Source organism: Manis javanica, chromosome 4 (assembly GCF_040802235.1).
Source record: "Manis javanica isolate MJ-LG chromosome 4, MJ_LKY, whole genome shotgun sequence".
NCBI classification, from domain to species: domain Eukaryota; kingdom Metazoa; phylum Chordata; class Mammalia; order Pholidota; family Manidae; genus Manis; species Manis javanica.
The window spans coordinates 91,120,138-91,147,544 of NC_133159.1; the positions used below are offsets into that span (position 1 = coordinate 91,120,138).

General features: G+C 34.2%; 1 pseudogene; it reads left to right on the forward strand.

Annotated features, from left to right (window-relative positions):
- The window catches only part of LOC140849232 (ubiquitin-like modifier-activating enzyme 5), a 190,588-nt pseudogene extending 163,511 nt beyond the window's left edge, over positions 1–27,077 (forward strand).
- Positions 27,078–27,407: the final 330 nt, after the last annotated feature.

A 27,407-nucleotide genomic window follows, 5' to 3' on the forward strand; every position in this document is an offset into this window, starting at 1 on the left:
AAGTGGGATATTCTTTGCGTATAAACTAAACTGAACACTTTTCTAAAAATATGGTCTCCAAACTATTTTGAAATGGATGAGAAGGGCAGAGATAATCTTATTAGTGTTAACAGGAATTTAAACGTAACGGATGCCAGATTGTTCTACCTATGTATAATCCATCTTCCTGGGACTTGCTGACCTTTCAAAAGGGCACTGAAAGTTGCCTAACTACACAGGGAAAAAAAAGTCCTCTATGAATACCCATGTGTTACAAATAATTGGAGTTGATAAGTATTTTGTATTACTATCATCATCTAATCTATACATCTTAATTTGTTAAAAGTACTTTATTTACCCTTTAATTTTCCAAATTTCATTTATATTAGAGCATATTCTTGATCTTCATTTTCCACTGTACACACACATGAATATTATATTTATATCTATAAATATTTATATATATATTTATATATGTTTACATATATAAATATATATATCCATTAAACTGTCATGCTGATAGCTGAATCTCTAAAATTCCTAAATAAATTCTTAAGAATTAAGTAATCTTCTAGTTAATGTTTCTTATGCTTGAACACAGTTTAAAAGAATACTTTCTTAACACATCAACAGTTTAAGGATGAAAAGAGACATGAGTTATATGAAAGCTTTAACCTCATTATTTTCAAGTGTTTTCAGTTCCATTACATGATAATCTCTTGTCAAATATTTTTTTTATTAATATGGATTAGATTGTGTTGCTTAAATTCAATTTCAATGGCACAGCAGCAACATGTTTGTATAAATAATACTTATGGCTATTTTCATCTCAAAATAAATTACTAACGGATTCCAAATAGAAGGGGAGCAGGCCTGGATTTGCAACAACCTACACTTCTCATCCCTTATTTCTCAGTTTTGCCTCCATTCTATATAGAATGTATGCTTATAAAGTTTACCCATTTGTTCTAGTTATCTATGCCCTTTTTATAGTATTGATCTGGAATCTCTGCAGACTTAACATTAATGAGCACTTCCCCATTATTAAGTATACTGGCAGTTTTTCAGTTTTCATTCTGAAGTATTCTCATCTTAATTCTCAGTTTCTACTGCTAGCTTCTACATAGTTTTTACCATCACCCAATTATTATTATATTCACAGAGCAGGTTACTTTTTTTAAAAAAACGAGCAATGGGGCAATGAATTTTGGAGGGTGGCTGGTATATTTTCTGAGTTACCATACTATCTAGAACCGTATATTAATTTACTATATTTAGAAGGGATAGTAAATATGCTTCAACTTTTAGACTTATTGGCATTTGACAACTGCCTGTTAGGAAGGATGGAAATTACATCTATAAACCGTTTGGCTATCATTTCCCAGAAGTCCTTAAAGAGAAATAGTGCTTCTTCCTATATGCATTTCATCGCAATTTGCTTAACCTTTTTTATAACCACATCACACTGTACTCTATTTTACTAGATAAGTTTGAGCCAGAGTCTGTAATGTTCACCTCTCACTTCCTTGTTTCTAGCCCAGTGCCAAGCACAGAGAAGCCATTCAACAAATGTGTTTGTATAATTAAGTAAACTGAAAAGTAAATAAAAATATACCACAGTTTCTGGAACTTTGACTTTAATGCTTGAAGTTTGGACAGTGTGATAAAGTAATTAATTGAGAAGAGAAAACCTTTTTTTTCTTTTTTACCTGCATCCCGTTATATTGAGTGACAATAACTATGTTAATTTGACTTAAAAATGAAGTAAATTGAAAGGATTTCCCACCTGCATGATACGTTTGCTAAGAGGAATGTTTTTTTAAAAGTTGTTAGGAATATTAGTAACCCCCAGTGCATCCTTCTGAGAGGAGTGAGAAAATGACCCAAACTGACACAGTGAATGTTATTTTACCAATTATTATATTATATATATATTTTTGAGATCACAGATTATATTTTACCCTTAAGTATATACCTTATAGAAATTAATATAAGGTTCTAGAAAGTATGGCAACTCAGAAAATATACCAGCCACCGTCCTAAATTCATTGCCCCAAAATAATCTGCTCTGTGACTATAGTAATAATTAGGTGATGACCATGGTGAAAACAAATGAGGATAAAATAAAGTGGTATAAAACACGATACTAATCTATTGTAAATTCTATATATGCAACTCTACCTCAACTTTCAAAGGTTTTCAAAACTATGAGGCTTTCCATAAAAAAGCATAACTAATAATGAAATATCTTATTTTATCTTTTGTAGTATGAGCAAACCTATTGGAAAGCCAAGCAACTCTCCTACACATACATGCACAAATGGACATAGCAGTTATTTGAGCACAGGTTCATTTGGATGGTGTTATTTTGGATTTGTCTATAAATAGGTTTAAAAGAAATATTTTGGAATATTACATGTAATTAAGAAGCTAGCATTTCTTTGTTCCAGTGCTAGAATTATGGCTAAGTCAGAAAACGATAATAGTCCTTCAAATAATTCTTGTGAAAATTAAAAATAGAGAAAAAAAGGGCAGCCATTTATTGAACTTGCTGCATAATCCATTCTGAAATTCTTAGATTTTGTTTGATGTTATTTTTTTTAATTCCTGTATATGTGCCTATTTTCATGAACAATTGTAGATTCATTGAGTTAAATTACATGCTGCATTCTATTATTTCATAACAAGAGTTATTATAACCATCAGTCACCTTTAACTTTATACAATGGTGTGTGTTATGTGTATGTGTATGTATGTGTGTATATACACACATACACACACACACACATATATTTCTTTATTAGGAAATGAATTGGATTGTTCTCTAATAATAAAATGTATTTCTATGTTGTTAAAGGTAATTCTAAACATTTGAATATTGTATTTGGTACTTGTGATTATAAACATGAGGACCAATAACCATAGCTCCTATTATACATCTTTTAATTAGGGTTTAAATAGAGCAAATTTCCAATGATGAACCTGATATTTTTGCACATTATATGTGCCTCAGATGTTTAAAGTATCACCAAATTACACAAAGTAAATAAGATTTGCCTTTAAAACAACAAACTCATTTCATAACTATTTATTTTGTTGTTTAAATCTCTAGAGCATAAAGTCAATACAAAGGCTGCAATCTGACACGTTTATTTTTTTTAATTGTGAGAAAGCAAACAGGGTCTTTGTTTCCCCCAGACTTTTCCTTGATCATATGAATGCAACCTTTCAAAATGGCCTAGAGTGACAGCAAGCTTTTTTTCATTTTTTATTCTTTCTCTTTTTTGTTTGAATCTCTTTCAGTAGACTCTATGTGGCAAAACATACCTACTATGTTCACATTTTCAAAAATAAAATGATTTTGCACTTCCCTAAAAGAAGATAGAATTTTATATCTTTATGTAACATGGTAAATTTACTCTGATAATATCTTTTTTTAATTAAAACTCAAATTAAAAAGTCTATTAATAAATACCACCAAGTTACTTGAGTCATTTTTTCTACAGCTCATTTTATATTGTTTCTTTCTTTTGGTATTTACATGCTGCACTGTAAACTTTTTGAGAAGCTTTACTATTTAACGATTTCATTTTGTTACTGTACCCACCTTACTTGAAATAATGAGACAAAGTTTTAATGGAAGTTATACATCTAACAGATTTCAAAAATTTATAGCTCTTTTGGTCCCTTTTTTAGTCCTTTTTAATTTTCTTTTATTATCATTGACAGTTTGCCATAACCATTTCTTTTTTTAAGTATTCCCAGTAACCCCCACTGTACAATTGCAGGGGAATGATGATAATTTACCTCCTGTCCATTCAGGAAACATCAATATCTGCAGTGATGGCCGCACAATCATTTTTCAGTGATTCCCTTTGTCATCAGTCTCCTGCCTTGCTAATAGTCTTTTTTTTCCATCCACAATCTAGCTTTGTTAACTTTCCAAAAGCTATGATAAACTTTTTTTGAATATCCCATTTATATGGTACCCTTCAAGTAGCTCCACATGTGGATATCACAATTTACTCACTGAAATTATAACATTTCTTACTGTCTGGTTTAATTATTTTCAGTTCTGTTTTTACATCTCTATTTGCAGTTAAATTTTAATAACAACAATATAAGATGTTTTAATTACAATTATTACATCCATGATCATGTTTTTTCTGCACAATAAATCTATGGACAGAATGTTAATTTAGTTTACAGATGGAGAAATTCTGAAAAACTATTTATCTTTCTGGTAATTGAATAAGTCAGAGCACAAACCCAAACAAAATAAAGTCCAGCATCTTTGTAGGGTGTCATAGCTGTCACCTGAGTAGTAAGAGGACATGTGCACGCACACTGGGTGGAGTCTAAATGTTCTCCTCACCTGTAATGTGCTCATAAAAGTGCTAGTTGCAGATGAAGACCTCATACATACTAAAAACTAGAACTGACACTGACTTCATTAGATGATTGATTAGTAAACTGATTAATTTATAGAGATATCATAGAAAGTTGTCAGAGAATGTAATGTGTTTCATTTTACAGAGAGTGCTTGACATTATTTCTGAATATGTATTTCATTGATCCAGACACAGAAAGGCATACTGCATATCTGAGAGCTCAAGTGATACTTTTGACTTTCCATTTATATTTCCCTTACTTTACCTCTGTTTGTTAACTATCTCCTCAGCCTCAGATAACAATTTATTGATCTATAATGGAAAATGATCCTAAATATCATTGCTAGCAGTACTAGTTATAGGTAATGTATGAAATTTTAATATTGATATTAGTTAAATAATTAACTTTCTATTAGCATCAGGGGAAAATGTCCATGTTGTTCTCAGAATAGAGGTATTTTTGTTCTTTGCAATCATGGTATCCACAAAATGTTCTTTTATTTTTCCAATGTTTTCTATGGTCAATGAAGTTAACAGATACTCTTCTAGTCTGTGAATAATTCAATAAAGTGAATTATAATTTGAATCAATGTCTTAGCAGTTTAGAAAGCATTAAACATATAGTTATTTCAGAAATCCTTCTCAATCTATTTTTTGTTTACACAGTTACTTTCAATTTCATTTATGAAATCTTAGAGATTAATAAGAAAATAGTCCAAATTATATATTTATATTTAGTGAGCTAAATTATAATTATTTATCCTTGCTTTTTGCACAACTTTGTCAACCTTATTCTGCCTTATTTTCATGGTACCATTCAGCATGAAGTGGGTAAAAACCTTTTCAGGTTCTTCTCTGAAATAAATAATTTCCTGAGGGTCACACATTCAGCTTGTCCACACTGATATATCTGTTACACCAGAAATTAATTTAGTAAAATTGACTAAGTGATTACTAGTGTTGGACACAAAGAAAGCCACCCAATCACTGTCAGTCCTTACAAACAAGGATTTGGGAAAAAAATATACATATATATTATAGTATGATACTATATATGGCATATTATCTAAGTATATAGACAACATATAAATAGTTCTTACAAATAGAAATAATATCCTAATTAAATGTCTGATTGCATGAACATATTTTTAAACAAAATAATATCAATGGTGAATATTTTTTAATCCAGCCTAATAACAATAAAACAATTATAATAACTTTTTTTTGGTTGCACACTTACACAGTCTTCCCCCCACACATTCTCTTGGGAAAGGTGTTGAGGAGCACACCAAGTCACAGAGCAATATGACAATATGTATATGAAGGTTTAGGAATATCCATACTCTCAGATCTAATAACTCTAAGAACTCATTTAGTGGAAATATTCTTAGCATAAACGTCCTCAAGTAATTGTAAATAAGAATGTTCACTGCATTATTTATAACTGCTTACATGACAAGCCTAAGGTCCAAACGAGCAAATATATTAAATAAAGATTTGTCTATCTATATATAGAGCTTCAGAAATCACTTTCAAAGCTATCTAATATAGGATATGGTATATAGTATAATTGTAAATAAAAAAGAAGAAATAAAACCTTTTATAGTATAAAATACAAAAATTGTAAATATACATATGCATTTATATATGATAGTCATAGAATAAAATTTATCATATTTTTATAATAGATGTTGCTGGATAATATTCATACCTTTCTCTTTTCTCTAAATTACATGTCTCTTTTTTTTCAAACTTTATCAACAAATATATAAGAAAACATATTACCAAAAAATGGAAAAGCTATGCATTTCATATTGAAAAAATAAAATGGTGACATGTAAGGTATAAATGAGTTTAACATAGTAGTAAGAATTTTTGATATACTGTATCTAAATCAATTTTTGTAAGTTACCTCTGCATAAATTAATGTATATAAAATGAAAAGGCAGGCAAAGGACAAGAACAGGTAATCCATCAAAAAACTATAAATAGTAAACATGGAAATATTGTTCATAATCTTGAGCAATCAAAACTATATAAATGTAACCATTATAAAATTTTCAACTCTAAATTTGACAAAGATTAAGTAAAATGCATATACATATTGCACAATATTGAAGAGGTAAAAAAATGGACTAATGCACTACAATTAGAAAACTGAAATGGCACAGTATTTCTAGAGAATGCAAATTAGAAATGAATGCTATTTTTTTGTTTACTGAAAAAAATCTGTTTTTCATATTCTGAGAATTAGTTTATCATAGTAGTCAAGAACATGGTTTCTGAAACCAGACAACTTGGTTCCAAATCACAACTCTTTGACTGATCAGCATTGTGTCCACAAGTCACTGATGGGAACTTGTTTTGCTTTACTTACATCTCTGTAAAATGAGAATAAGGATCATGCTTATCTCAGAGGCTTGTCATGAAAATTAAATGAACTTATATATGTAAAATTCTTAGAACATTTCCAACAAATGTTAAACACTCAATATATATTAACTATTATTGCTACATTCATAGTATTACTGACATTATTAAAACCCATTTTAAACATCGAGGAAGCAGGTCTATATGAGGAGGAAGGAAACCCCTACAAAGGAAAGAGCAGCTGGGAACGCAGCCTGATTTCTGATCCCCAGAGCTGCAATATCCAACTACCACACTCAGTTCCACTATGGTCTTGGCTGCGCACTATTCGCCTTTTATTATTTGTCTTTAGCCTCTTGTATGACCCTTCATTCATTTTTTCCAATGAATGAACTAAAACTATCCACGTGCATTTTACTTTCTAGAGAACAACAAAAATGAAATAAATGGAAAGTAATATAGAAATCTTTATTGTGTTTTATTTTGTAAGTTACTTATCTGTAACTTACAGTCTTGTCTCACACTCTTGTTTTTCTCTTACCTACAGGGTGTAAGATATTCCTTTCCTTGAAACACGATTATATTTTTTGAAGTAGAGAATCAAAACAGTGTTTCCCCAAACATGTGTTCTCTCTCCAGCCCAAGGCCAGATTGTCCTCCTTCCTACACCTTCTTTCCTTATCAGTTACCCCACTTACGCAGGAGAGGCCCATTACTATCTAAAAAAGGGCTATCAGCTTGTTCTATGATATCTGCAAGACAACTTATCAAAATATTGCATGGTAAGTCTAACAACTAAAAAACACTGGAAGCAGATGTATTTTTACAGATATGATCAAATATTTTTACAGCAGTGTTATTTACTACAGTAAATAATTGGAAACCAGACAAATATCCAACAATAAAAAAAATCATTCAACAATAGGATGTAATATAAATTTATTAAAAATAAGTTTTTGAAGAAACACATGCCAGAAAGTTCTAAAAAATCATAATGTAAGCCTGTCTCTGCATTACAAAATCTAATTTCTTACTTCCGTCTGTGGGCATGGATGCAGGTGTGTGTGGACAAAAGAGAATGTCAGTGTGTGCATAGGGAGGAAACAGAGTAAGGGAAATATGCCATATTTTAATATGGGTTACATTTGGCTTCTGGAATTTTGGACAGTAAATTTACTTTGTCTTAGGATTTTTGCATTTTCTAAATTATTTTTAGCTATAAAATATTTTTAAGAAGCTCAAATTATCTACTCTCACATTTCTACTATAAGGTTTCAGTGTTTCAAATAGGTTTACCAAGGATTAGGCATGAATGAACTAAAAAATATATTGACCAATAAGAATTGTCAATATCATTAATAATTAGAAAAAGCATAAGTGATATTACTATTTATATCTGTCAGATTGGAATATTAAGAATTTTCTCATTACCCAATGAACATGGAAAGAGAAGCACCCTTACACAACTGCTGGGAGTATTCATGGACCTAGCAGTTTTGGAGGGGAGAATGGTGAAAGCAGTGAACATCTGAACATATATAACTCCTTGCCTAAAAGTCCACTGATAGGAATTTATACTTTTTCTAATTAAAAAAAAAAGTGTAAAAATAAATATATATGGATGGTCTCTGTGATTTTTTTTTCTAATTTCAAAAAATATGGCACATTATAACAATGCAGTGCTCAGTGGGTGCAAAAATAAACATAAAGTGAGATATGTGTAAAAATGTAGAACATCTTCCAAGATATTTTGTTAGTGAAAAACATCTGATTTTCAAAAATATATATAATGGCCTTACATTTTTTACATAATACCCAGATGAAGCAGAATTTCAATAATTTATAAAATACAATTATATATATTTGTGTCTGCATAGAAAATTTAGGAAAGAATACACTAAAAATATTTGACAGTGGTTATCTCTGGGTGTGTTGAGATGCAGGAATTTTTTACTTTCCACTCTGTTCCATGGTATATGCTACTTATATAATACTATTTTTATAGTTAATACTTGCAAGGAAACAACCATGGCATATTCACTGCCATTAAAGTAAGCTGATTTCATTTTCCTTAATTAGTATGCTGAATCAGATACTATTTTTTGAAACTGAAGAATATAAATGCCATCTTTTTTACCCAGGGAATAAACATTTTCACTTTCGAAATAAGGACCTGCTTTGTTCAGTCATACTTTATTACTGTTAGGTCAGATATCACTAAATCCCCTGTGTCATCTGGGAGTTACGTAGAATAATACAAATTTTTTTTTGCTTTTAATTATTTTAGCAATTTAAGGCTCACTAAAGATTTCCATTTTTATTCTTTTTTTTACAAATTGTTATTTTTATCCATCAGCAGTAATTTTTGATGAGATTCTTTAAAAACCCAAAAATTAAAAACTAAATTGCTTATCCTTAAAGCAATCAGGATGTCTATAGGAAACTGATATTTCAACAATCAAAATCAAAGAGAGATAGAAGCATTTTAGTTAATTCCATAGAATTTAAGTTGTGGTATCAGTTTCAGTAATACTCAAATACTAAATATATAAATCCTTAAATTTCAGTTAAGGGTCATGAAGAAATTAATAGTAATAATAAATTTTGTTTATCAATTAATCACTGAACTCAGATAATAGAAGATACACCAAATACAGAGTAACTTTAAAATTACAACCAAGAATACTATTTTCCACAATTACTAATTTTAAAACAGAAAATGATTATCCTAAAATAGCAACTCATTATGTGTAAATATATTTTATAATTACTTTGAGTTCCAAAGATTCATTTTATAGAATATATGATTACTCTTAAAAATAAGAAAACAGATAAAAATGCATGTGTAGGAACTAGAAAATACTATACACATGCACACACACACACACACACACTCCAAATTGGTCGACTGTTTTAATTCTTCACATATGTCCAAAAAAAAAGCTACTAATAACCAGTGATTGTTCCCCAAGTTGAGATTTCCCTGTTCAATATCTTTGATCGTATCAGTAAACCTTTGCTAAACTCATTTTACACATGAGGCTTAATATTGCAGATATAATAGGGTGACTGGATTCAATTGTTGAATTCAAGCTTTCCTGTCACCTAGGTTTTTCCCCTTGTTATCATCATTTCTATAGTTCCTTTCACTGTGCTCTCTTATTGTGAAATGCAGTTTGCTCTCCGCAATTTGAAAAATCCTCACCCAAGTGCATAATATAGCTCTCACTTTATGTTAAGACATGATCGTTTGAATGGTCTCTTTAGGAAACCTTAACTATTAAGAATTAGTGGTAAAACTATTAACTGCATTATTATTTTTGAAGCAACTATTAAGACAACAGAAGCACTCTTATTGGCATGAGACCTCTAGCAAAGGCCCTACTCTGGGATCCATGAATGAGCTTGATTGCATCACACATTCTGGAAAAAGCCTGCAAAATGTGTGTGTGTGTGTGTGTGTGTGTGTGTGTGTGTGTGTGTGTGTGTGTTTCCACGGCAGGCCTAAACTCTCAAAGACTTAAACAGTGGAGAAACTCCTTCCACAAAAGGGTTAGTAACTGATTAAGCCATCATAAAGTACCACTTATTACCTTTTTTTCTCTATTGAAAGCTGAAACAGTGGTTGCCCAGCTTTAGTCATAAAGAAAACTGATTTTACAGTGTTCATCTACATGAGGTATTGATTTCAGAATGGTATTTAATATCACATTGCTTAGATGATTTTGTTTTTTTGATTATTAATCAAAAGATCATAATCCATGGTACTTTTTTAAGCCTTTAAAAAAGAGTTAAAAGAATAATTGTTCATAGATCATTTTGGTGTCCAATTAACAGGGCAAGATGATGATCTAAGATGAGAAATAGCTGCAACCTAAGACTTACTTTTTATTCCTCAATTCCACTTAACTAACTGAAAATATTGATTAAAAAATAATAAAGTTGGACCTCAGTGCCTCATCTGTCTTCTTGTGGTAAGAAGGCCGCACTTGCAGAGATGCTCCTATTTAATCTTGGTGTCATTTTTATTCCTTCTGCCCTTCTTTCCATTTTGCAGTTTCCTGAGGGGTGTGAAAATAAACATACTTAAGAGATTTCATAAGAACTCTAAGTATTACTTCAAGGTGATATGCTGCTATATGATCCCCCCTGCTATCTTTTTTTACCTCTAAAATAAATCAGATCTTTTATTATTGGGTCATTTATTCATAGCTTTTCATCTGTAATTATGACAGTGTCCAGGACATAAATACCATAATTAGTACAAAAGCACTTAAATGGAACAGCAACCAAATGTTAGTTCAAAGTAACAATTCCACTGTGCTGGAAACTCTATTCCACATGTGGCAGAAATATAAGTAGAAATGTGATTAAATAGCAATGCAGAGCTCCTACAACAAAAATAGTGAGGTACAGATTTGTGACATATAGAACAGAACACACAAGATGTTCTTAATTTCTGAGTGTTGAGACAGAGATTTGAATCTTGTTTATAATAAAATTTATAAAATTAATTTTATTGAATTATAAGCAGAAAATGAAATTTACATAAAATTGACCCATTTTAGATTTTTTTGAAAATCCTTTGTGACCTATTATATAATCATGGAAAGAATGTGCATCCTCTACTTTTCAGTGATAGGATCAATCTCTATATCAATGTATTCACACACAGACATATAAAATCAAATTTTAAACATTTTCTGTTAAAGTCATATTGCCTCACTTATATTTTAAGACTTATCTAATATACCATTTTAATTTTTTGTATAATTTTTGTGTTATCTTGTACAAGCATTCTATTGTACAACTATTGTATTATCTCTTTTTTAACTGCTTTATCAGTTTCTGAGGAATACATGAAAATCTCCCACTGTGATTGTGGATTTGCCAATTTCTTTTAATTATTGACATTACTTTGAAGTATGTCTATTAGTAATTTAAATAGCATCTTAGTGTATTGTTCTTTGTACCATCATAAACATTACTGTTTATATTATGCAAAAAATTCTTTTTAAAAAGGCGTGGTTAACTTACATTAACTTATATTTTGCTGGAGTAAATAGATAATGATTATTTTGTAATATTGAATATGGCACCTGACATGAGGAAAACGAAAGCTGGGTAAAGAAACAGTATGTGATACCAAGCCTCTTTGAGGAGATGACTTTGGACCAGAATCCTAAGAGAGCTTAACAGATTAAGTCATGTCCATTATTGGGAAATAGTGTTCCAGAAAGTAACTGCAGAGGTCTGGAGAAGGTAGGTTGAGAGGAAAAATTCCAGTAATGGAAAGAAGCTAAACTAGAGTGATCAGTGGGAAGTGTGGAATAAAATGGTTTTAGAGAAGAGAAAAGCCATGCAAGGGATTAAGTTTGGATTTTAATCAATTTGGGAGCTGCTACAGTCTGTTAAGTCTGCTGGAGCAGATTTTGTTAGTATGTACTACTAAGTATATATTTTTTATGTCTTAGAAATTAATTTTGTTTTGTGTATATTTTAAAGAGCACTTTAGTCCTTGTTTTTTTAATTGAGTTGAATCTGACACACAGCATCATGCAAGTTAAGGTGTACAATGTATTGACTTGATACATTTATATTGCAGTATGATTTCATAGCATTAGCTAACACATCTATTGTGTCATGTAATTATCATTTCTTCTAGTGTTGAGAACAATTAAAATCTAGTCTCTTTGCAAATTTAATGTTTATAATAGAGTTGTGTTGTCTCTAATCATTGTACTGTGTGTCAGGACTCTAGGACTTAACTTATCTATTGGTTGCAAGTATGTACCTTAAAGCAACATCTCTCCCATCCTCCCACTCCCAGCCTCTGGAAACCACCATTGTACTATCTGGTTTTAAAATTTTGTTTTTTTTAGATTCCACAAATAAGATAAATACAACATATGAATAAAACAGTATTTGTCTTTCTCTGATTTATCTCACTTAGCATAATGCTTTCAAGATCTATCCGTGGTGTTGCCAATGGCAGAATTTCCTTTTTCTTCATGGATGAATAGTATTTCATTATATAAATATACCTTGCTCTCATGTTTATTGCAGTGTTATTCACAATAGCCAAGATACAAAAACAACCTAAGTGTCTGTAAATGGATGTTGTCTATCTAGTCTGTGATGTCTATATTTTTTAATAAGGAGACAGAATACAATTATGATTAAAGTGTTCTGTGGATTCAGTTTTGTGACCTTGAGCAAATTGATTTAAATTATCTAGATTATAGCTTGTTCTTTAGTGAAATAAGAGTAATTATATTACTTACTTGATGGATTGCTTGAAGTAAAATATTTAATACATATAAACCTTTAAAACAGTGACTAGTTTGTGAAAGTGCTTAGTGTTAGCTTTTATTAATAACTGAATTTATTCCACTCACCATTATTTGTGATTTTTATACACACATGCATGCATATATATACTTAATTATATATATACATGCATACATATCCATATGTATATACTTATCCATGTGTGGATAAGTATATATATATATATATGCAAAATTATTTGTAATATCTTTTCATGAGTTTTCTTTTCCTTTGCTTATTTTTTTCTTCCAGCTTTAGGTTGGATTAATAGATTTCTTTTAGCTATTTTGTTTTCCTGTAAAAGTTAAGTTCAGAAATTATAAATTGTATTTCTCTTCTCGTAGTGGTTATCCAGGAACAATTTCTTAAAACTCTGCTTTTAGAGATAAGGAAAAAAAGTAAGTGATGCCTGTTCATGAACTAGAAGTGTATTGAAAACAAAATACCAGTGTCACACCATTCTAACTATGGATACCTAGTAGTATTTAGTATAATCAATTATTGTTTCAGTGGACAAAGTAAAACAACACAGATAAAAGGATTAGGTCCCTACTTAAGGTGTTAGCTTCAGAATAAACAACTGCTTAAGAGGTGAACAATTGTTTCTGATATAATAACTTTTTATGACATGGTCTATTGAAAATTTTCAAGAAAAAAGAATTGGGGAGAAATTGCAATAAGGTGTTTTTAGTCACTGGCCTGGGAGGTTGTAGTGTATACCTTACTTGTGAGCATAATGTTTTGAGAATGAATGAATTCCTTTTGCTTTCTCCATACAAAAGGAAATTAAATTTATAGACCCTATCTATGTAAACCTTTGTCCAAAAAGCAGCATCTCTGCAGTACACTGAGTACACTGAGGGAGGATACCTGGGCCAAGAGAGTGTTCTCCTTTGGGGACCATTATGTGCAACTGAGTATTTCTTTTGTTCTCCACAGGATTCATTAGTTAGACCTCTTGATAAGACCTGCCTTAGTTGATTGCCTATGTTAATGGGAAAAGGAGATTAAAATACATAGTTTCCTCCAGCGCTTAGATCCTCTATATAACTCTGTTCCAAATGGAATCAAGTCCCGAATCACCATTGTTAATTTTAGTCAGAACCTTCATTTATTAAGGAAGATTATTTACAAGTTTACAAGTTAAAGAAACCAAGTGAAACTAGCTTAAGCAAAAGATAATCAAGTGTATCATGGGAATGCTGCAGGGTAGGTACTGAAGCCAGAGGAGAGATAATTCTTGCCATTTTTCATTTCAGCACCTCTCTTAGCATCTGCTTCATTCTTCTCTGACTCTATGCACTCGCTTTTCTGTTTCTGAATCCACATGACAACAGTTTACTCTTCTATCTCTTTTCTCTTTATTTAAAGGCAAGCACATACTGAAAACGAAATTCCTTAGTGACAATTTTAAATTCCCAGAGAAATAATTATAGTTCAGACAATATCCTCAAACTAATTAACTGGTATAAAACATTATTTTTCATATATTGAAAATGAGTCTTTGGGGAAAAATTCTAGTTGGAAGACATGTGGCAAACAAAGAGATTCTTATCTCAGAAACCAAAAATACACTGAATAGATTACTAGCATGAAAGAATAACTCATTTCTATATGTGCACGTGATTCTGCCTATTCTAATTATGGACTTATTTCAGGGTCTGACACTAGGTAATTAAATATTAGTTATTATTAAGATATGTTTTTATGTTTATATAGTCATTCCAGTGACTGACCTGGAAAAGGTAAATGTCTTTAGATGGGAAAAACAATTATATGTGGGGACCTAAAGTATACTTCTTAATAGGTCATTGCCTCTAAGTATGTGTCATATATCTTCAATTATATATAAAATTTTATATAAAATTTATAATTGAAAAAAATATATAAATTTTTTTCATTGATCTTCTGTTACCTAGAATGAGACTCAAATAAATTGCTAATGACCTTCTAGGAAAACAAAAGTTAAAACTTCTTTTCCCATTAGTTTCTTTTTGCTTACCAGTCTAAAATATCTCACTTGCCCTTTCTGGCTCCAGTGCCTTACTGAAACACCACAGCTACAAATCAGATGTTGGGCAGCTCCTGGGATCTATGCTCATAGGTGACCTATAGATGACAGTGGTAGGCCATTAAACAGTAAAGTTTTCCAGTAAAATCTATTTGAAAATATTTGAATAAAAATGAATTCAGTCCCCTTTTAACATTTATAATGTCTACAACTGAAAGTTTAAAAGGTGAAAAGAGACATGACCCAAGAAGCTATAATTGTCATATATATTAAAGCAGTTAAAGGTAGTATAATTTCTGTATTCTTTCTTTGGTTTAAAGTCTATCATTATGGCTAATGTTTTGAATTATGCATCATTGACTTTAGAGCCAGAAGTTAAGTATCTATACATAAAATGTGATGCCATAGTCAATGAATCCCATAGTTTGATCTCTTTATTTACTCAATATAAAATCAAAAGAAAAATCAGAGATTGTAGAATAACCCACATATGTAAAAGATGAGAAAACTGAGACCCAATGATGAAAAGTGATTTTTCCAAGGCTGCATTAGTACTAGTGACAATACATGATCCAGCGCACAAGACTCCTGGCTTCCCCTTGTACTTTTACTATTTCACACACTCTTACCAGGTAGTCATCCTTTTAGTTTCTTATGGGTGAATGAATTACAGCCTTCTCATTTGTTCTCATCTGTAAATACAAGATACTTACTGATGGTAAAAGTCTGCTTTTTCTACCAGATAACTTAGCATTGGGTGAGATGGCAGCATTATTAATATTTATAAGGCTGCAGTCATAGTGCTCTGGATATTTTTGGGATGAAACAATTTGATTGAAACAAGTTGATCAACTCAATACATAGTTTCCTCCAGCATTTAGATCCTCTATATAACTCTGTTTCAAATTAAATCAAGTCCCAAATCACCATTGTTAATTTTAGTCAGAACCTTAATTTTTCAAGGAAGATTATTTACAAGTTAAAGAAACCAAATGAAACTAGCTTAAGCAAAAGATAATCAAGTGTATTGTGGGAATGATTTCATATTTTTTTAAATAGATAAAAATACCTAAATATCCATAAATATTTCTAAGCCTACATCATGTTTATTATCAAATTATGATTTAGACCTAAGTTTGCTGTAAATTAAAATCCTTTCAACAAAATTGCACATAGTTCTATCATTCAAATCATTGCACTAGCACTGTGAATGTTGTACTATATTATTATCTGAAGATCAAAACATCTATTTTCTCTATTCATGAAGTAAATCTATAACCATGAAGAAGCTGTTGACCTATCATTAATAAAAAAGGCATGCATTCAATCAGTTTGTTGCTGAAAATAAATGATTTCCACCACAATACTACTATCCTGTTCAAGAGGATGAGGTTAAAAACTGGAGACAGTCAATGCCTTTTAAAAGGAATGGCAGGGGAGATATTTTATAACTAAAATCAGAAATTTCTTTCCTTCCAAATAAGGAGGTATATTTCTTTTTTAGAAGCCACAGGAGCTTTCCCAATTTTTCAACTCCAAATACATCTTCCAATTTTTTCATCTAAATTCCATAGTTCTTGGAAGGCAAACAAATGACTTTAAATCACTTATTTTACTTTTTATGCAAACTTTCCATTTTATTGGAAAATGAGTTTAACCTTCAGATATTCCAATGATTTATCTTTATTTTATGACCAGCTACTTCAAAACAGGCTCAAGATTTTTCCCAAGGACTACAGTCAGTCAGCAAGGAAGCACACATTTATTGAGTATTAGGTGCATGGATAATTCTATTTTAGGCACAGGTTTCATAACAGACAACTTAAACTTTAGGAATTATGTATAAAAATACTTATTATGACTTTATATTCCCTTGTCTTTAATTTCTTAGGAAAATAATAATATTAGAAATGCATATGACTATATTTTTAGTGAGATTGGTGATAATTATGTTGTGAATAAAAACATCTTTCTTGAAACAGAGTTACCTTTTCTGTTCAATGTTAACAGCATTTCTGGTGGATTTGTAATTAAGTTGTTATTTGGTGAACATCTGTGACAGACTCAGTTGCATAGGTATATGTTTAATTATAAACTAGCTGCTCATGAATGCATATTAACAGTTTTCCATTCTTCCAAATTACTTTTAACTTTCCAGTAAAAAAATGACCAAAATTTTAAATTCAGTAAAAACTTTCATAAAAATATGTGGAATGTCTGCTTTTACCCTTTTATGTTGGAAGAACAGACTTTTGTTTTGAAGAAAGAAACCTCCTCAAGGTCGGACCCTATTCATGCAGTAAGGGCAGTGGTAGGACTCAGAAATACATACTCACAGATTCCTCCCGGCCTCATTAGTGAGTAAGGGATATGTATGTCATAAACCCAGTTGGGCTACATCAGCCACACTACATTAAGCAGCATATACAATTTGCACATTTATGGACTGATGTGCTTAACATTTATGAAGACTCATTTTTCTATTGCCTGAAAAGAAACAATACTAATAGTGTGTGCAATTAAGAGCTCCCAACAATAATGGAAAAATTGGTGACCTGTAACCACTGTTAGTACTCTGTGCTGCCTTGAAAGCAGAATGAATTCCTCCCTATGGTCTTCACAGACATCAATGCAGATGAATAATGTACAAAACTTCTGGAATAACACAGGAGCTGATACAAGGATGGTGACCACAGAAGTCTCTAAAGATGCAGCCTTATTTCCCTATACATCTCTCATCCCCCATCTCCTGATAAGCCAGTTCAATTCTAAAAGCAGTTATTAATAATATCCTTCTCTGACTGGTGCTTCTCTGATAGGTGCTACATAGATAGGAGTCTACTGTCCCCAGGAATGATAAAGCATACCGAGGAAGAAAAGACAACACATAAATGAAAAATTTCAATACCTCTAGAGAAAATACAGAGTTACGGAGCCAAATGGTGGAAATAATACTTAAAGAATTTAAAGAAAAATAATACAATCAGAAGAAAAAATTGGGGAATATTTAGAATGGAATAAAAGCTTGGATGGACGTTAATGTATGGATATAAAAATGATCAGAGAGAGAGAGAAGATGGAAAATGAGTAAATGCAATAATGAAGATCAGGTTGTCCTGGCCTCATCCTGAGGTGCTTTTATATTCCTAGGTTAGATGTGTGGCCCCTTTTCAGGAAAAAAAAAAGAAGTGTTAGGCATCATCACTCCAAACACAGAAGACACACAGAGGATGAGGTGCTCTTGGGTAAGGAGTGATGCCATAGTGAACAGTGCCAACAGTCTGTTCTTTTAATAGCTTAGGGAAAAAAGTTCTCCAAGAAAGTGTTAGCCTGGGAAAAATACAGGTTTTCCCAGGTCTTCAAACATCATTCCTCACATAGCTTCTTAGCTCAAATACCTCTTTATCTCCTGGAAAGAATGCAATTCTAAAATAATACCAGAATTGTATGGATTTTTAAAGGCTACACACTTCAACCCTCAGTTATTAGAACAAGTGTCATGGCCACAATGGGGCATTGTTTTGGACAGACACTATTTCATGTCACAACCTTAATTACTCTGCTGTATGACAGTTTCCTGCCTTGCTTGCTCTACCACGTCCCTTGTTTCAACTGGAACCCCTCTCTGATCTCATCCTAGCTAACTCTTAGGCTTCTTTGTTCTTCTGTTTTTTAAGTACCCACCTGGTTTCACATTCTTCCTTATCTGACTATGAATTGCTGCTTTATTGTAGAAATTACTCCCCTGTGACCTTTTTCAAGTTCTTCCATCCTCATGTTTTGTATCTACAGCCCTTGGATCAGCCTAAACATTCAGCTTCTACATATCTACACAGCTGTCAAGTATGATTACAAGAAACTAGAAAACTGCATATTCCTGCAATTAAAAATGTATGTGGTACAAAGAAAGCAAAAAGGCTCACAAACATATGGAGGCTTAACAACACACTCTTAAAAAAGTCAATGGATCAACGAACAAACTAAAATGGAGATCAATCAATATATGGAAATAAATGACAACAACAACACAAAGCCCCAACTTCTGTGGGATGCAGTGAAAGCAGTCTTAAGAGGAAAGTATATAGCAATCCAGGCATATTTAAAGAGGGAAGAACAAACCCAAATGAATATCCTAATGTCACAATTATCAAAATTGGAAAAAGAACAAATGAGGCCTAAAGTCAGCAGAAGGAGGGACTTAATAAAGATCAGAGAAGAAATAAACAAAACTGAGAAGAATAAAACAATAGCAAAAATCAATGAAACCAAGAGCTGGTTCTTTGAGAAAATAAAGAAAAATAGATAAGCCTTTAGCCAGACTTATTAAGAGAAAAAGAGAATCAACACATATCAACAGAATCAGAAACGAGAAAGGAAACATCACGACAGACCCAACAGAAATACAAAGAATTATTAGAGACTACTATGAAAACCTATATTCTAAGAAGCTGGAAAACCTAGAAGAAATGGACAACTTCCTAAAAAAATACAACCTTCCAAGACTGACCAAGAAACACAAACCCTAAACAAACCAATTACCAGCAAAGAAATTGAAGCAGCAATCAAAAAATTACCCAAGAAAAAAACCCCAGGCCAGATGTTTTCCAAAAAATAAGAGAGGAGTGAATACTCCCAAACTCATTATATGAAGCCAACATCACCCTAATACCAAAACCAGGCAAAGACCCCACTAAAAAAGAAAATTACAGACCAATATCCCTGATGAACGTAGATGCAAAAATACTCAACAAAATATTAGCAAACCGTATTCAAAAATACATCAAAAGGATCATACATACACCATGACCAAGTGGGATTCATCCCAGGGATGCAAGGATGGTACAACATCCGAAAATCCATCAACGTCATCTACCACATAAACGAAAAGGACAAAAACCACATGATCATCTCCATCAATGCTGAAAAACCATTTGAGAAAATTCAACATCCATTCATGATAAAAACTCTCAACAAAATGGGTATAGAGGGCAAGTACCTCAACATAATAAAGGCCATATATGATAAACCCACAGCCAACATCATACTGAACAGTGAAAAGCTGAAAGCTTTTCCTCTGAGATCGGGAACAAGACAGGGATGCCCACTATCCCCACTGTTATTCAACATAGTACTGGAGGTCCTAGCCACGGCAATTAGACAAAACAAAGCAATACAAGGAATCCAGATTGGTAAAGAAGAAGTTCAACTGTCACTATTTGCAGATGACATGATATTGTACATAAAAAACCCTAAAGATTCCACTCCAAAACTACTAGAACTGATATCGGAATGCAGCAAAGTTGCAAGATACAAAATTAACACACAGAAATCTGTAGCTTTCCTACATAACAATGAACTAATAGAGAAATCAGGAAAACAACTCCATTCACAATTGCATCAAAAAGAATAAAATACTTAGGAATAAACCTTATCAAGGAAGTGAAAGACCTATACCCTGAACACTATAAGACACTCTTAAGAGAAATTAAAGAGTACTCTAACAAACGGAAACTCATCCCATGCTTTTGGCTAGGAAGAATTAATATCGTCAAAATGGCCATCCTGCCTAAAGCAATATACAGATTTGATGCAATCCCTATCAAATTACCAACAACATTCTTCAATGAACTAGAACAAATAGTTCAAAAATTCAAATGGAAACACCAAAGACCCCGAATAACCAAAGCAATCCTGAGAAGAAAGAATAAAGTTGGGGGGGGATCTCGCTCCCCAACTTCAAGCTCTACTACAAAGCCATAGTAATCAAGACAATTTGGTACTGGCACAAGAACAGAACCACAGACCAGTGGAACAGTATAGAGACCTCAAACATTAACCCAAACATATATGGCCAATTAATATATAATAAAGGAGCCATGGACATACAATGGGGAAATGACAGTATCTTCAACAGATGGTGCTGGCAAAACTGGACAGCTACATGTAAGAGAATGAAACTGACTCACTGTCTAACCCCATACACAAAAGTAAATTCAAAATGCATCAAAGACCTGAATGTATGTCATGAAACCTCCAGCCCCTCCCCTATCCCTGGAGGTGAGGGGGTGGGACTGAAAGTTCTGACCCTGTGTTAGCAGGGTTGGCTCCTCTGGCAACCAACCCGTGCCTTTAGGGGTTTTCCAAAAATTGCCTCATTAACATAATAAAAGATACTTTTCTGTTCTTATTACTTAGAAAATTGCAAGGATTTAGGAGCTCTGTGCCAGAAACAAGGACAAAGACCAAATACATATTTTTTATTGTAAATCACAGTATCACATCCTTATATTAACAAAAATAGTAACATAATACTAAATCATTTTTATTTTTATTTATTTTTATTTCTCAACAAAAATAAAATTGTAACAAAATTTTATTTGGAACTGTTTAAATACGTTTAAATATGTTCTAGTTTCTCAATGAAAACAATAAACTGCTTTTTGTAGAATTTTTTTTAAAGTATGTATTTCACAACACTTTTCTGTAAAATTATTATACACAGTCAAAAAAAAGGAGAAGAAATTATCTGCTTAAAAAATTTATTTTTTAAGTCTCAATCAGTATGGTGTTAAATGCAAGAATGTTTTTTGAACTCCTGTATTTACTTTAAAATGAAAATGCATTCACATTAACATATATGTATGTGTCTTGTATTTTAGTACCAAGATAGAGCTGCAATATTACCACTTTTCCCAGGTTGGTGTTGATTAACTGGTTAATTTGAGTAACATATGTAGAGTGATATATTTATGTATGTATATATACTTAAATTAATATATGTACATATACATATATAAGTGCATGTATTATTACAAGAATATATAACAATATAACATTTGTATGTATATTAATATAAGGTATATGTAGGGTTTTATATGTATGTTTATATGTAAATATATTCAAACAAATATAATTTAAATTCCTCCTAAGTGTAAGGATTAAAATTAGTTTTAAATAAACACAAGTCTAAAGTAGCTAGCAGAAGAATATTAGATTTTAGAACATTTACTCCCTTAGGAAAGCCATGTATTTATGGCTCTTCATAAGCATTGAGTGTTATATTATCATTAAGTTAATAATATCACTAAATGTAACTAATACATGTATTAATTAATAAATAAAATATTTAATAAATTAATTATCACTTATTAATTGTATTAATGTATTAATGTCACATACTGTTTTGAGTATAGAGTATAATATCTGGCTGTAGATTAGACTTTAAAAAGCTAATTGTTGCAATTTAGTATGGGAAATACATTAGATCTGCCATTATTGAATTTTTAGTGTACACTACACTAGATATTCAAGTCTAAAGACAGAGCATTATATCTAGAAAGTATAGTGGCATACCATAGATGGTGTTCTATGTGAACAGCTTTTGCTAGAAATGTAGACCATATTATAATATGGAGGTTCAAACACATAGGTGGAACATTAGAACATGAAGTGCTAAGAAAGGTGCAGTCCCTAACTAAGTCATTTTAAAAAGTCTTTGTCTGAATCTCAGTGTGCTGTCACTCCCACTCCCTGTACACTGCTGTTTGTTGGTAGGCTGTCTCTGGGCTTCACATAATGCATTTGCCTGCATGCAGGAAGAGCTGGAAATGCCTGGAAATTAATGTCTCCCAAGAGGTATCATTTAAACGAATGACTGAAAGACATGGAGGTATGCATATTCTAGGTTTTTGTATACTGATAAGGAAAGTCAAAGTTATAACGTACACTTTTCCAAATTTCTCTTACATGATTGAGCCAAAGGTAATAGTCATAAACATAGCTTAATGGGGTGAGTGTATTTGAACTCTCTCCTTTCCCAGTCTCACTTCCCCATTCTCCTACCAATTTTCCCTGGGAACACTCTCAAATTAATCTCTTTCACACAGATCCTCCTTCTCAAGCTCTGCTTCTGGGGAACCCAAATTAAAATACTGTTCATAATGAAGGAAGAAAAAAGGACATAACTCTAGTGGAACTAATGATACTCACAAGGTTATTAAAATTACTTAAGATTAAAAAAGGTGAAAAGGTTAGAAATCACACACCACAACTGGAGTACAAGAGACAAAGAAGAAGATTATTAACTAAGTACTTTACCACCACATAGTGTCACGACCCTTCAGGGACTGAAGCAACACGCCCAAGGTCTTGATTCTTCTCTAGGCTTTATTGTTTAATCTCTCACGGTGGTTACAGCAGTTGTCGGGCAGCTTTCCTCCCTCCCGGCGGGCTCCCTTATATTCAGTCACCCAACCAATCTGGGACAGTATCATGCGTGACCTTTAAGCGGATAGGTGTCACGCGCCACTCTAAGCGGGCAGCACGAGCTGTGCACGGGTACGGAAGTCTGCTGGGCCAATCCCCAACAGGGAAGAGGGGAAAGGGTGGTGAGCAGGAAGCAGGCGCCATCTTTAGGGCGTTGTCCAACTAGAGTGGGGCTCAGCCTCGGCCGTAGGCCGGGCCCCCACATCTCCCCCTTTATTGTTTTATAACCAAAGGGCTGTTGGGATCATGCCTATCTTAGGTCGTCTGGAGTCTGCGGCATTCTTACCCGTCCTCAGGCAACAGACAGCTTAGGTCTGCGCCCTGTCTTAGGTTGATATGCGCAGCTCCCGATCTTACCCGTCCTTGACTACTGATCCAGCACATTAAGCCATACTCTAGGGGAGATGCCTTCCTCTAGCGCTGCCATGGCCTGCAACAGGACCTTCCGTTCTCCCCGTTGCTGTTTTTGTATGGAACAGACTTTCCTCCCAACCAGGAGGAGGCCCACAATTAGCAATATTCCTATGACACCTACACCTGACCAGGCTTTGGTGGCATTTAACATCTTGCCTAACTGTCTGGACAAGTTGGCAGCTTTAGAATAATTATGAAAAGGAATACCAGTAATACACCCTCGTATATGCAGCCCACAGACAAAACCTCCCCCAAGAGGTCCAATTGTTCTTGAAGAAGGTTCAGTGGCCTGGGACAGACCATTCAGCGTCTCTGCCATAGGAATGGTGATAGTCAGTGCGGCAGTGGCTGCAGCTGCAGCTCGGCTCTGCCATCGCCTGCTGTAGGATCCACGGCAGGAGCAGAAGCAGTGCGATCATCTTGTACCTCTGCTCTGGGGTTTTCCACTCTGCGTATCAGACGTTCATGCACCCAAACGGGGTTCTGCTGGTCCTGTGGAAAAACACAAACCGAGCCTCGGGTCCAGGTTATCACTGGGTCCGGGCCTTTCCATGTTCCTTCCAACACATCCTTCCACAAAACTTTAGGCATGTGTTTTGGATTGGATTGTTGGCCGTGCCACTCTGCTGCACTGCGGCCATTTTTGTCCAGTGTTCTAAAATCTTCTCCTATTCCCCCTTTTTGTTTATATAAGGCATTCTTGAGGGTGAGGTGGGTGCGTTCCACCATACCCTGACCCTGAGGGTTGTCTCTAGCTCCCTGCTGCTCTCATGACACAAAAGGATGTCATCCATATAATGATAGATTATCAGGGGAAACTGTTTCCTGAAGAAACAGTCTTTGATATCTATCACTATTGAATTCCATCCTCTGGGCAGGGCCACAGGGAGAGGAAGGCCTAATTGTACAGGTCCCATAAGCTCCATATGTCTGTTCACTGCCCTGAGATTATGGAGTAATCTCCACTTGCCAGACTTTTTCCTAATTACAAAAATAGGTGTGTTCCATGGCGAGGTAGAGGGCTGGAGGTGACCAGCTGCTATCTGTTCTTGTACTAAAGTGTGGGCTGCTTCCTTCTTTTCTTTGGTGAGGGGCCACTGAGGTACCCACACGGGCCTTTTTGACTGCCATGTTATTTCTATAGGCTGTTTTCCCTCAGTGGCCCCGAAAAAAAACCCAATCCTGGTCCTCCGGGCCCTTTGGGCAGTCTCCCTGCTAAAAGGATTGGTTGTTCTTTCCCTTGGAGATCCTTCCCTAGTCCTCTAGTGCCCGCGTACCCCTGTTTTTTCATTATGGCATTAGACTGCTCACTGTAAAAAGTCTCTGTGGTTAGTTTAACTCTGCTATTAAACCTGTTCTCTAGCTCATCCCCCGAAAGTTCCCTGTCTTCATCCTCATCAGATGGCAGTCCCTGTTCAGATCCCCCTTCAGATGCCTTTGCGGAGGCACGCTCTTCTCGTACTTCCCCTAATATTTCCTCCCCCTCTTGGATGGCCTCTCGGCAGCTTGGCTTCTGTCCCTTCAGGCAATTTTTTACTCGACCCCAAATAGGGATTGTCCCTGGTGGAAAGGGCTGGTGATTTTTCCTTCATCTAAGCACCATGGGGCATGATTCTCTATAGTGTTCAGGAATGCCCTGGCAGTCTTCGTTTTAAGGGGCTCCCTCTTGTCTAAGGAGTGCTTTCAGAGGTTCCTCGGCCCTAACCCTAGAGGCCTCCATCCCCATCCTCTCTCTAAAGGGGTAAGTATCCTAGTTATGATTTAGATGGACTACGTCGCTAATTCCGCGAACCTTTTGATTTCGTCGCCGCTCTGCGAACCTTCACTGGCGCCTCCTCATTCCATCACAAACACTAACAGGACACACACACTACACATAAACACCCACCGCAACTGCCTGCTGTCTGCCCTGCCACGTATACTTTCAGTTTGCTTGCTGATCCACTCACCCTCCTCGGTTCCCTCTCCCAGTCTGGCCAGCCGACCGAACGGCGTCCAGCGACGTTCCTGAAGAGTTACAAGCTCTACTTCATCGGCAGGTGCCAGGGTCAGCGGATCAGGTCGCGACAAGGTTTAGCGATTCCCGGGGTTCGGCACCACCTGTCGCGACCCTTCAGGGACTGAAGCAACACGCCCAAGGTCTTGATTCTTCTCTAGGCTTTATTGTTTAATCTCTCACGGTGGTTACAGCAGTTGTCGGGCAGCTTTCCTCCCTCCCAGCAGGCTCCCTTATATTCAGTCACCCAACCAATCCGGGACAGTATCATGCATGACCTTTAAGCGGATAGGTGTCACGCGCCACTCTAAGCGGGCAGCACGAGCTGTGCATGGGTACGGAAGTCTGCTGGGCCAATCCCCAACAGGGAAGAGGGGAAAGGGTGGTGAGCAGGAAGCAGGCGCCATCTTTAGGGCGTTGTCCAGCTAGAGTGGGGCTCAGCCTCGGCTGTAGGCCGGGCCCCCACACATAGTAAAAAGCATCAAAACATACAATGAGAAATGCTCATCCTGATTTTCCTTTGAAATTTACAACAACAATATCATCACATTGATAAACTTTCTGTTTTTCATAGATAGAATAAGTGATGGTGACTTTGAGGTGGGAGAAACCTGTTGACCTAGTTTTTATCTGTGCAGATAGTTTGGAAGTTCAAATGACAAGAAGTGTGTCTTTTAATGAAGTTGGATGGCATCTGAAGTCAGTGAAAATGCAGATTCTAAGCATATACAGTTCATAATGCCTGGAGAATCTCCTTGTTTTTGCCTTTGTTTCACCATTTGCACCATTAATCTCTTTCACACAGATCCTCCTTCTCAAGCTCTGCTTCTGGGGAACCCAAATTAAAATACTGTTCATAATGAAGGAAGAAAAAAGGACATAACTCTAGTGGAACTAATGATACTCACGAGGTTATTAGTAAAAAGACTATGAAACAAGAGAAATTGTGCAGCCAGTCTCCCTACCCTTGTAGGAGCTGTTTCTGGAGTCTTGGAACAAAATGTGTTAATGGTTCTGTTAAATTTTGGTACTGTAGGTTTTTACCTTGGATACAGTTTAATGTAGGTTATTTTTCCTACCATGTTCATGAAGCTAAACCCAAAATGTGTTGACAGAAATTGTAGGAAACCACACGAAGAATATAAGAAAAAGATAATGGCATTGCCCCAATAGGAGGTTTATTGGGAGAAATAAAACATGAAGATAAAAAGAGGGGTACTGAGTGGGATCTGAGATTTCAGAAAAAGAACTAACAAATTCTTCAGTTCCAGTTCCTGACTTACCTGAAGAAATTACAGTGGCAATAACAATCTGTACCTGAAACTACAAAAACTCTGATGAATGCAGTCAGAGTAACTACGTAAATGGAGAGATACTGATGTTCATGGATAGGAAGACTCAATATTATCAAGAAGTTGGTACTTCCTAACATGATCATAGATTCAATGCAAGACAAATGAAAAACCCAGTAAGTTATTTTGTGAATATGGACAAACTGATTCTAAAGTGTACATGGGGAAGCAAAAGACCTGGAATAGTTCATACAGTGTTGAAGGAGAAGAATGGGTTGGGAGGACTGACACTACCTCGCCTCAAGATGTATTATAAAGTTACAATTATCAAGACAATTTGGTACTGGTGAGAGGATAGA